The sequence below is a fragment of the Gobio gobio genome (genome assembly GCF_949357685.1).
Source record: "Gobio gobio genome assembly, chromosome: 12".
Lineage (NCBI taxonomy): Eukaryota > Metazoa > Chordata > Actinopteri > Cypriniformes > Gobionidae > Gobio > Gobio gobio.
In genome coordinates, this window is record NC_137105.1 from 26,681,444 (window position 1) to 26,694,129 (window position 12,686).

Consider the following 12,686-nt stretch of genomic DNA (forward strand, 5'->3'; position numbering starts at 1 on the left):
GGCAATCAGAAGAGAAGTCAATGAGCATATATAGTAAATTAGTGTTTAGGTACTCTTGGGCAAAAAACATGTTCAGTAGGTCAAATATGGACATCTCTACAGCCATAACATGAATAAAAAAAATAAAAAAATAAACAAAAACTTTAGTGGATTTTTTGGCTAGTAATGGCAATCAGAGGACAAGTCAATGAGCATATATAGTAAGTTAGTGTTTAAGTACTCTTGGGCCAAAAAATGTTCAGTAGGTCAAATATGGACATCTCTACAGCCATAACATGAATAAAAAATAATAATAAAAAAAAAAAAAACCTTTTTTGGAACTTTTTGCTAGTAATGGCAATCAGAAGAGAAGTCAATGAGCATATATATTAAGTCAGTGTTTAGGTACTCTTGGGCAAAAAACATGTTCAGTAGGTCAAATATGGACATCTCTACAGCCATAACATGAATAAAAAAAATTAAAAAAAACTTTAGTGGAATTTTTGGCTAGTAATGGCAATCAGAAGACAAGTCAATGAGCATATATAGTAAGTTAGTGTTTAAGTACTCTTGGGCCAAAAAATGTTCAGTAGGTCAAATATGGACTTCTCTACAGCCATAACATGAATAAAAAAAATGTAAAATTTAAAAAAATCTTTTGTGGAATTTTTGGCTAGTAATGGCAATCAGAAGAGAAGTCAATGAGCATATATAATAAATTAGTGTTTAAGGACTCTTGGGCCAAAAACATGATAAGTTTGTCAAATATGGACTTCTGTAGACTTCCATAATGTAAAAAAACAAACTTTTCTAATACTTTTTTGGAACTTTTTGCTAGTAATGGCAATTAGAAGAGAAGACAATGAGCATATATAGTAAATTAGTGTTTAAGCACTCTTAGGCGTAAAATATGTTCAGTTGATCAAATATGGACTTCTGTACAGCCATAATGTAAAAAAAAAAAATATCTTTTTAAAAAAAAAATTAAAACTTTTTTCGAACTTTTTGCTAGTAATGGCAATCAGAAGAGAAGTCAATGAGCATATATATTAAGTTAGTGTTTAAGTAGTCTTGGGCCAAAAACATGTTCAGTAGGTCAAATATGGACATCTCTACAACCATTACATGAATAAAAAAATTTAAAACAACTTTTTTGGAACTTTTGGCTAGTAATGGGAATCAGAATGGAAGTCAATGAGTGTGTATAGTAAGTTAGTGTTGTAGGGCTCTTTGGCCAAAAATATGTTCAGTAGGTCAAATATAGACTTCTGTAAAGCCATAACATGTATAAAACAAATTATTATTATTTTTTTTTTTAAACCTTTTGTGAAACTTTTTGCTGGTAATGGCAATCAGAAGAGAAGTCGATAAGTATATAATAAGTTAGTGATTAAGTACTCTTGGGCCAAAAACACGTTCCGTAGCTCAAATATGTACAGCCATAACGTAAATATATATATTTTTTTAACTTTTTTGGAACTTTTGTCTAGTAATGGCAATCAGAAGAGAAGTCAATGAGCATATATAGTAAATTAGAGTTTAAGGACTCTTGGGCCAAAAATATGTTCAGTAGGTCAAATATGGACTTATGTATAGGCATAACTTAAAAAAAGAAATTAAAAAAAATGTAAAAACTTGTGTGGAACGTTTGGCTTGTAATTTAAATCAGAAGGAAAGTCAATGAATATGTATAGTAAGTTAGTGTTTAAGAACTATTGGGCCAAAAATATGTCCAATAGGTCAAATATGATCTGTACAGCGATTACTTAAAACAATTAATTAAAAAAATATAAAAACTTGTGTGGAACTTTTTTTTCTTGTAATTGGAATCAGAAGGGAAGTCAATGAGTGTGTATAGTAAGTTAGTGTTTAAGGACTCTTGGGCCAGAAATATATTCAGTAGGTCAATTATGGCTTCTCTCTGGCTTTATATAACATAAGAAGGACTCAATGAGATTAGTGCTTTTGCACTGCAAGAACAAGAACTTGATGTTCATCGAAGATAAAGTTGCTTTTGCATTACAATGCAAATTATAAATCTTTGCGCACTGATAAGATAAGTGTGTTCGCATTGTATTGCATATGCAATACATCGTTGTGTATTGAAGAGATACATACTGTTGCATTGCAATTTCATTCAAGAACTCAATGTGCATTGAAGAGATTAGTGCTTTTGCATTACAATGCATAAAGAACATGTTGTGCATTGAAGAGATTGTGCATTTGCATTGCAATGCATAAGATAACTATTTTGTGAACTGAAGAAAAAAATGCTTTCGCATTATAATGAGTAAAAGAAATTCTTGCGCATGGAAGAGATAAGTGATTTTAAGTTGCAATGCATATAAGAACGTGTTTTGCATTGAGGAGACAAGTGCTTTTGCATTGATTAGATTATTGCTTTTGCATTGCAGTGCATACAAAACTCATTATGCAATGAATAGATTAGTGCGGTTGAAATGCATTGCATTATTAATCTTTTTGTGCATTGACGAGATTAGTGATTTTGCATTGCAATGCATACAAAACTCGTTGTGCATTGAAGAGATAAGTACTTTTGCATGGCAATGCATGCAAAACTCGTGCATTGAAGAGAAAAGTGCTTTTGCATTGCATTGCATTGCATTCAAGAACTCGGTGTGCCTTGAAGTCATTAGTGCTTTTGCATTGCAATGCATTCAAAACTCGTGCATTGAAGAGATAAATGCCTTTGCATTGCAACGCATACAAAACTCATTATGCCTTGAAGAGATAATTGCGTTTGCATTGCAATGCATATAAGAACGTGTTGTGCATTGAATAGATTACTGTTTGCATTGCATTGCATTATTAATATTTTTGTGCATTGAGGAGGTTAGTGATTTTGCATTGCAATGCATTTAAAACTCGTTGTGCATTGAGAGATGAGTACTTTTGCATTGCAATGCATACAAAACTCATTGTGCCGAGAAGAGATAAGTGCTTTTGCATTGCAATGCATATAAGAACGTGTTGTGCATTGAATAGATTAGTGTGTTTGCATTGCATTATTAATATTTTTGTGCATTGAAGAGATTAGTGATTTTGCATTGCAATGCATACGAAACTCGTTGTGCATTAAGAGACAAGTACTTTTGCATGGCAATGCATAAAAAACTCGTGCATTGAAGAGATAAGTGCTTTTGCATTGCAGTGCATGCAAAACTCATTTTGCATTGCATAGATTATTGCTTTTGCATTGCAATGCATGCAAAACTCATTGTGCATTGAATAGATTATTGAAATCATTGCAATGCATATAAGAACGTGTTGTTTGTTGAAGAGAAAAGTGCTTTTGCATTGCATTGCATTCAAGAACTCGGTGTGCATTGAATTGATTATTGCTTTTGCATGCAATACTTTTAAGAATATTAGTGCATTGAATAGTCAAGTGCTTTTGCATTGCATTGCATTCAAGAACTCAGTGTGCATTGAAGTCATTAGTGATTATGCATTGCAATGCACACAAAACTCATTGTGCATTAAGAGACAAGTGATTTTTCATTGCAACGCATATCAAATTTGTGCATTGAAGAGATATGTGCTTTTGCATTGCAAGTCATACAAGAACGTGTTGTGCAATGAAGAGATTAGTGCTTTTGCATTGCAATGCATACAAAACCCATTATTTAATGAATAGATTAGTGCGGTTGAAATGCATTGCATGGCAAGGCATATAAAACTCGTGCATTGCAGAGATAAGTGATTTTGCATTGTAGTGCATGCAAAACTCATTATGCATTGCATAGATTATTGCTTTTGCATTGCAATGCATGCAAAACTCATTTTGCATTGAATAGATTATTGCTTTTGCATTGCAATGCATTCAAGAACTCGGTGAGCATTGAATAGATTATTGCTTTTGCATGCAATGCTTTTAGGAATATTAGTGCATTGAAGAGACAAGTGCTTTTGCATTGCAATGCATATAAAATTCGTGCATTGAAGAGATTATTGCTTTTGCATGCAATGCTTTTAGGAATATTAGTGCATTGAAGAGACAAGTGATTTTGCATTGCAATGCATATAAAATTCGTGCATTGAAGAGATTAGTGCTTTTGCATTGAAATGCTTACAAAAACTCCTTGTGCATTGAATAGATTAGTGTGTTTGCATTGCATTGCATTAAAAAACGTATTGTGCATTGAAGAGATTAGTGATTTTGCATTGCAATGCATTCAAAACCCGTTATGCAATTAATAGATTAGATTGGTTGAAATGCATTGCATTATTAATCTTTTTGTGAAGTGAAGAGATTAGTGATTTTGCATTGCAATGCAGACAAAACTCGTTGCATTGAATAGATTATTGCTTTTGCATTGCAATTCATGCAAAACTCATTGTGCATTGAATAGATTATTGCTTTTGCATCGCAATGCACATAAGAACATGTTGTATATTGAAGAGAAAAGTGCTTTTGCATTGCATTGCATTCAAGAACTTGTTGTGCATTGAAGAGATTAGTGTTTTTGCATTGAAATGCATACAAGAACTCATTGTGCATTGAAGAGATTAGTGCCTTTGCATTACAATGCATAAAGAACATGTTGTGCATTAAAGAGATTGTGCATTTGCATTGCAATGCATAGAAAACCCATTATGCAATGAATAGATTAGTGCGGTTGAAATGCATTGCATTATTAATCTTTTTGTGCATTGATGAGATTAGTGATTTTGCATTGCAATGCATACGAAACTCGTTGTGCATTAAGAGACAAGTACTTTTGCATGGCAATGCATAAAAAACTCGTGCATTGAAGAGATAAGTGCTTTTGCATTGCAATGCATGCAAAAATCATTGTGCATTGAATAGACAGATTATTGAAATCATTGCAATGCATATAAGAACGTGTTGTTTATTGAAGAGAAAAGTGCTTTTGCATTGCATTGCATTCAAGAACTCGGTGCATTGAATAGATTATTGCGTTTGCATGCAATGCTTTTAGGAATATTAGTGCATTGAAGAGACAAGTGCTTTTGCATTGCATTCAAGAACTCGGTGTGAATTAAGAGACAAGTGATTTTGCATTGCAATGCATATCAAATTCGTGCATTGAAGATATATGTGCTTTTGCATTGCAAAGCATATAAGAACCTGTTGTGCATTGAAGAGATTAGTGCTTTTGCATTGAAATGCATACAAAAACTCCTTGTGCATTGAATAGATTAGTGTGTTTGCATTGCATTGCATTAAAAAACTTCTTGTGCATTGAAGAGATTATTGATTTTGCATTGCAATGCATTAAAAACCCGCTATGCAATTAATAGATTAGATTGGTTGAAATGCATTGCATTATTAATCTTTTTGTGAATTGAAGAGATTAGTGATTTTGCATTGCAATGCAGACAAAACTCGTTGCATTGTATAGATTATTGCTTTTGCATTGCAATTCATGCAAAACTCATTGTGCATTGAATAGATTATTGCTTTTGCATCGCAATGCACATAAGAACATGTTGTATATTGAAGAGAAGTGCTTTTGCATTGCATTGCATTCAAGAACTCGGTGTGCCTTTAAGTCATTAGTGCTTTTGCATTGCAATGCATATAAGAACTTGTTTTATATTGAATAGAAAAGTGCTTTTGCATTGCAATGCATTTAAGAACGTGTTGTGCATTGAAGAGATTAGTGCTTTTGCATTGCATTGCATTGCATTAAAAACTTCTTGTGCATTGAATAGATTATTGCTTTTGCATTGCAATGCATACAAAACTCATTTTTAATGAATAGATTAGTGCGGTTGAAATGCATTGCATTATTAATCTTTTTGTGCATTGAAGAGATTAGTGATTTTGCATTGCAATGCATACAAAACTCGTGCATTAAAGAGAAACGAACTCTTAAGGCATGGTAAGGCATACAAACTCGTGCATTGAAGAGATAAATGCTTTTGCATTGCAATGCATGCTAAACTCATTGTGCATTGAATAGATTATTGCTTTTGCATTGCAATGCATGCAAAACTCATTGTGCATTGAATAGATTATTGCTTTTATATTGCAATGCATATAGGAACATGTTGTATATTGAAGAGAAAAGTGCTTTTGCATTGCATTGCATTCAAGAACTCGGTGTGCATTGAAGTCATTAGTGCTTTTGCATTAGAATGCATACAAAACTCGTGTATTGAAGAGATAAGTGCTTTTGCATTGCAAAGCATTTAAGAACGTGTTGTGCATTGAATAGATTATTGCTTTTGCATTGCAAAACATATGTGTTTTTAAATGGCCCCTTTCTTTTGTTTTTTTTGTTTTTTTTGTTTTGTTTTGTTTTGTTGTTTTCTGTTTAGTTATTAACTTTTGTATTTTGACAACATTTGTAATTACATGTATGTGTATATTCTCTTTCCCCTACGAAAGTTTTGTATTTTACTGTTTTTCTTTGTCAATAAAAAAAAAGAACGTTTCTGCCCAAGGTGTCTACAAAAGGTTTTCAACTAAATATTCTCAAAGATTCCTTCTGATGTTAAAGCAGACAGTAGTCCATATTTGACCTACTGAACATATTTCTTGCCAAAGGGTAAACAAAGGTTTACATTTGCTCTATATTTTCATAGAACCCTTTTCTATATTAAATCAGCTATACAGTAATCTATATATGACCAACTGAACATATTTCTGGCCTCGATCTTGATTTTACTATACATACTCATTGATTTCCTTTCTGATTCCCATTTGTGGACAAAGGGTCCACAGAAGGTTAAATAAGCCAGGCAGGTAAATATGGACTACTATGGACTATTGGCTCTTAAGGCATAAAGATGTTCAGTACGTGGACTACGTTATGGCTGATTTTCCATTAGGAGTTTTTGAGAATATATAGTTGAAAATCTTGTGTGGATCCCTTAGCCAGAAACATATTCAGTAGTTAAAATATGGATTTCTGCATAGCCATAACGTAAAAAAACTGCAGAACTTTTGGCTAGTAATAGAAGAGAATTAAATGAGTATATATAGTAAGATAGTGTTCACAGACTCTTAGGCAAAAGATATATTCAGTAAGTCAAATATATGGACTTCTGTCAAGCCATAACATGTAAAAAATAATAATAAAAAAAAAAAATTTTGTGGAACTTTTGGCTAGTAATGGGAATCAGAAGAGAAGTCAATGAGCATATATAGTAAATTAGTGTTTAAGTACTCTTGGACCAAAAACATGTTCAGTAGGTCAAATATGGACTTCTGTACAGCCATAATGTAAATAACAAAAAAACAAAATTGGAACCTTTTGCTAGTAATGGCAATCAGAAGAGAAGTCAATGAGCATATATAGTAAGTTAGTGTTTAGGTACTCTTGGACAAAAAATATGTTCAGTAGGTCAAATATGGACTTCTTTACAGCCATAACATGAATAAAAAAATAAAACAAAAAAATAAAACTTTAGTGGAATTTTTGGCTAGTAATGGCAATCAGACGACAAGTCAATGAGCATATATAGTAAGTTAGTGTTTAAGTACTCTTGGGCCAAAAACATGTTCAGTTGGTCAAATATGACTCTTTCAAATATGACTCTCAAATATGACAAATATGTGTTAAGTAGGTCAAATATGGACATCTCTACAGCCATAACATGAATACAAAAATTTAAAAAATTAAAAAAAACTTTTTTGGAACTTTTTGCTAGTAATGGCAATCAGAAGAGAAGTAAATGAGCATATATATTAAGTTAGTGCTTAAGTTCACTTGGGCCAAAAACATGTTCAGTAGGTCAAATATGGACATCTCTACAGCCATAACATGAAAAAAAAAATTAAAAAAAACTTTTGTGGAATTTTTGGCTAGTAATGGCAATCAGAAGGGAAGTCAATGAGCATATATAGTAAATTAGTGTTTAGGTACTTTTGGGCAAAAAACATGTTCAGTAGGTCAAATATGGACTTCTGTACAGCCATAACATGAATAAAAAAATTAAAAAAATTAAAAAAAACTTTAGTGGAATTTTTGGCTAGTAATGGCAATCAGAAGACAAGTCAATGAGCATATATAGTAAGTTAGTGTTTAAGTACTCTTGGGCCAAAAAAGGTTCAGTAGGTCAAATATGGACATCTCTACAGCCATAACATGAATTAAAAAAAAATTAAATTTAAAAAAATCTTTTGTGGAATTTTTGGCTAGTAATGGCAATCAGAAGAGAAGTCAATGAGCATATATAATAAATTAGTGTTTAAGGACTCTTGGGCCAAAAACATGATAAGTTTGTCAAATATGGATTTCTGTAGAGCCATAATGTAAAAAAAAAAAAAACTTTTTTAAAACTTTAGTGGAATTTTTGGCTAGTAATGGCAATCAGACGACAAGTCAATGAGCATATATAGTAAGTTAGTGTTTAAGTACTCTTGGGCCAAAAACATGTTCAGTTGGTCAAATATGGACATCTGTACAGCCATAACATGTATAAGAAAAATTAAAAAATTAAAAAAAACGTTTGTGGAATTTTTGGCTAGTAATGGCAATCAGAAGACAAGTCAATGAGAATATATAGTAAATTAGTGTTTAAGCACTCTTAGGCGTAAAACATGTTCAGTTGATCAAATATGGACTTCTGTACAGCCATAATGTAAAAAACTAAAAAAAAATTAACTTTTTTGGAACTTCTTGCTAGTAATGGCAATCAGAAGAGAAGTCAATGAGCATATATTAATTTAGTGTCTAAGTACTCTTGGGCGAAAAACATGTTCAGTAGGTCAAATATGGACTTCTGTACAGCCATCACATGTATACAAAAATAAAACAAAATAAAAAAAACTTCTGTGGAATTTTTGGCTAGTAATGGCAATCAGAAGACAAGTCAATGAGAATATATAGTAAATTAGTGTTTAAGCACTCTTAGGCGTAAAACATGTTCAGTTGATCAAATATGGACTTCAGTACAGCCATAATGTAAAAAACAAAAAACATTTTTAAAAACTTTTTTTAAAAACTTTTTAAAAACTTTTTAAAAACTTTTTAAAAACTTTTTAAAAACTTTGTAAAAACTTTTAAAAACTTTTAAAAACTTTTTGCTAGTAATTGCAATCAGAAGAGAAGTCAATGAGCATAAATAGTAAGTTAGTGTTTAAGTACTCTTGGGCCAAAAACATGTTCAGTAGGTCAAATATGGACTTCTGTGTAGGCATAACGTAAAAAAATAAATACATTTTTTTTTTTAAACTTATGTGGAACTTTTGGCTTGTAATTGGAATCAGAAGGAAAGTCAATGAGTATGTATAGTAAGTTAGTGTTTAAGAACTCTTGAGCCAAAAATATGTTCAGTAGGTCAAATATAGACTTCTGTACAGCCATAACATGTATAAAACAAATTATTATTTTTATTAGTTTTAAACCTTTTGTGAAACTTTTTGCTGGTAATGGCAATCAGAAGAGAAGTCAATGAGCATATATATTAAGTTAGTGTTTAAGTACTCTTGGGCGAAAAACATGTTCAGTAGGTCAAATATGGACTTCTGTACAGCCATAATGTAAAAAAAAAAAAAAAAAAATGTTAAAACTTTTGTGGAACTTTTGGCTAGTAGTTGGAATTAGAAGGAAAGTCAATGAGTATGTATAGTAATATATATATAAGTTAGTATATATATATATATATATATATATATATATATATATATATATATATATATATATATATATATATATATATATATATATAATTTTTATTTATTTAATTTTTTTTTAAATTTTTTGGAACTTTTGGCTAGTAATAGCAATCAGAAGACAAGTCAATGAGAATATATAGTAAATTAGTGTTTAAGCACTCTTAGGCGTAAAACATGTTTAGTTGATCAAATATGGACTTCTGTACAGCCATAATGTAAAAAACAAAAAACTTTTAAAAAACTTTTAAAAAACTTTTTAAAAACTTTTTAAAAACTTTTTGCTAGTAATGGCAATCAGAAGAGAAGTCAATGAGCATAAATAGTAAGGTAGTGTTTAAGTACTCTTGGGCCAAAAACATGTTCAGTAGGTCAAATATGGACATCTCTACAGCCATAACATGAATACAAAAATTAAAAAAATTAAAAAAAACTTTTTTGGAACTTTTTGCTAGTAATGGCAATCAGAAGAGAAGTCAATGAGCATATATATTAAGTTAGTGCTTAAGTTCTCTTGGGCCAAAAACATGTTCAGTAGGTCAAATATGGACATCTCTACAGCCATAACATGAATAAAAAAATTTAAAAAATTAAAAAAAACTTTTGTGGAATTTTTGGCTAGTAATGGCAATCAGAAGACAAGTCAATGAGCATATATAGTAAGTTAGTGTTTAAGTACTCTTGGGCCAAAAAAGGTTCAGTAGGTCAAATATGGACATCTCTACAGCCATAACATGAATAAAAAAAAAATTAAATTTAAAAAAATCTTTTGTGGAATTTTTGGCTAGTAATGGCAATCAGAAGAGAAGTCAATAAGCATATATAATAAATTAGTGTTTAAGGACTCTTGGGCCAAAAACATGATAAGTTTGTCAAATATGGATTTCTGTAGAGCCATAATGTAAAAAAAAAAAAAACTTTTTAAAAACTTTTTTGGAACTTTTTGCTAGTAATGGCAATCAGAAGAGTAGTCAATGAGCATATATAGTAAGTTAGTGTTTAAGTACTCTTTAGCATAAAACATATTCAGTAGGTCAAATATGGACTTCTGTAAAGCCATTATGTAAAAAACGTCCGGTTACGTATGTAACCCTCGTTCCCTGAGGAGGGAACGGAGACGTACGTTAGTGACTAACGAATGGGGGTTTCGCTTAGAAGCCAATCATCTTCATCGTATTCAACAGCGCCCAATGGCAGTGCCAATGCCATGGGCATGCGGAATTTGCGGAATTTGCGAGGGTTACATACGTAACCGGACGTTCCCTTTCGTTCAGTCACTACGACGTACGTTAGTGACTAACGAATGGGGGAACCTGTAAAACAGCGCCACTCAGCTGTCATCCAGTGCCCTGCGTAAGTGTGAGATCCCGCCACTTAAGGCCCTAGGACTCTCACTTATCACAGGATTACCAAGGTACACTGGGAAGCATATCCCAGTGAGGGAATGCCAAGGTGCCTACCGTAGGGAGGACTTAGAGAATACACATATGACCCGCTGAGGGTTGCATATGGAAGATCTCTAGGGTACCAGCCGAAGGTGGATTTTTAACCCTAGGGGTGGCAGGGACTTGCCAAGGGAAAGACACCTGCTCACTGAGGAGGCTTACGGTGGGAATACTCGTGTGGGGGTCGCCAGAGGGGAACCATGCACACGGAGCACCTGGCCGGACATGAGGGTCTGGGCTCGAAAGGGCAGACTGAACTGATGTCGGCGTCGACAGTGCTGGAGGAGCTCAGGGCTCTCGGGGAGCTCACCTGAGGAAATATCGCACGTATCCAGTCATGGGAGTGGAATGGCGAGCAAGCGAAGACACCTGAGCGTGGTCCATTACCGGCCCCTCGGGGGGGCGAGTACAAAGTCGGACACTGGCTCCACTCGGAGATTGTAGAATCTGGCGAATGTGTTGGGTGTCGCCCAGCCTGCAGCTCTGCAGATGTCTGTTAGCGAGGCGCCATGCGCTAGAGCCCAAGAGGAGGCCACACTCCGGGTGGAGTGTGCCCTCACACCAAGGGGACATGGTCGACCTTGCTGCTGGTAAGCCAAAACAATGGTGTCCACCACCCAGTGAGACAACCTCTGCTTTGAGAGAGCACTTCCCTTCCGCTCTCCACCATAACAGACAAAGAGCTGGTCTGAGGTCCTGAAACACTGCGTCATGTCTACGTAGGCGCGGAGAGCGCGTACTGGACAGAGCAATGCCAAGGCTGGGTCTGCCTCCTCCAAAGGCAGCGCTTGCAGGTTCACCACCTGATCTCGGAACGGAGTGGTAGGAACCTTGGGCACATATCCGGGCCGGGGTCTCAGGATCACGTGAGAGTTAGCCGGCCCGAACTCAAGGCACGCTTCGTCAACCGAAAATGCTTGCAGGTCCCCGACCCTCTTAAGCGAGGCCAATGCGGTCAGCAGAGCCGTCTTCATAGACAAGAACTTAATCTCGGCCGACCGCAAAGGCTCAAAGGGAGGCCTCTGCAGAGCACTTAAGACTACTGAGAGGTCCCAAGAGGGAACGAGAGGAGAGCGAGGAGGATTCAGTCTCCTCGCTCCCCTCAGGAACCTGATGACCAGGTCGTGCTGACTTACCTTTTTGTCTCCCAGGAGATCGTGGTAGGCAGATATTGCGGCCACGTACACTTTCAGGGTGGAGGGAGACAGCCTTCGCTCCACCCCCTCCTGGAGAAACGATAGCACGGACCCGATCGGGCATTTCCAGGGGTCTTCTTGGCGGGAAGAGCACCATGTGACGAAGAGGTTCCACTTCAACGCGTAGAGACGTCGAGTAGACTCAGCTCTAGCGGAAGTGATGGTAGCGACCAGCGCAGGTGGAAGGCTACTCAAACCTGCCGTGTCCCGTCCAGAAGCCACACGTGGAGCTTCCAGAACGCTGGACGCGGGTGCCAAAAGGTGCCCCGTCTCTGAGTCAGAAGGTCTGGTCTCAGAGGGATAGGCCAGGGAGGGGCTGTCGCAAGGAGTAAGAGTTCTGGGAACCAGGTCTGGCCGTGCCAAAGCGGGGCGACCAAGACGACCTGCTCCTTGTCCTCCCTGATCTTGCACAGTACCCGTGCAAGAAGGCTCACTGGGGGAAACGCATACTTGCGT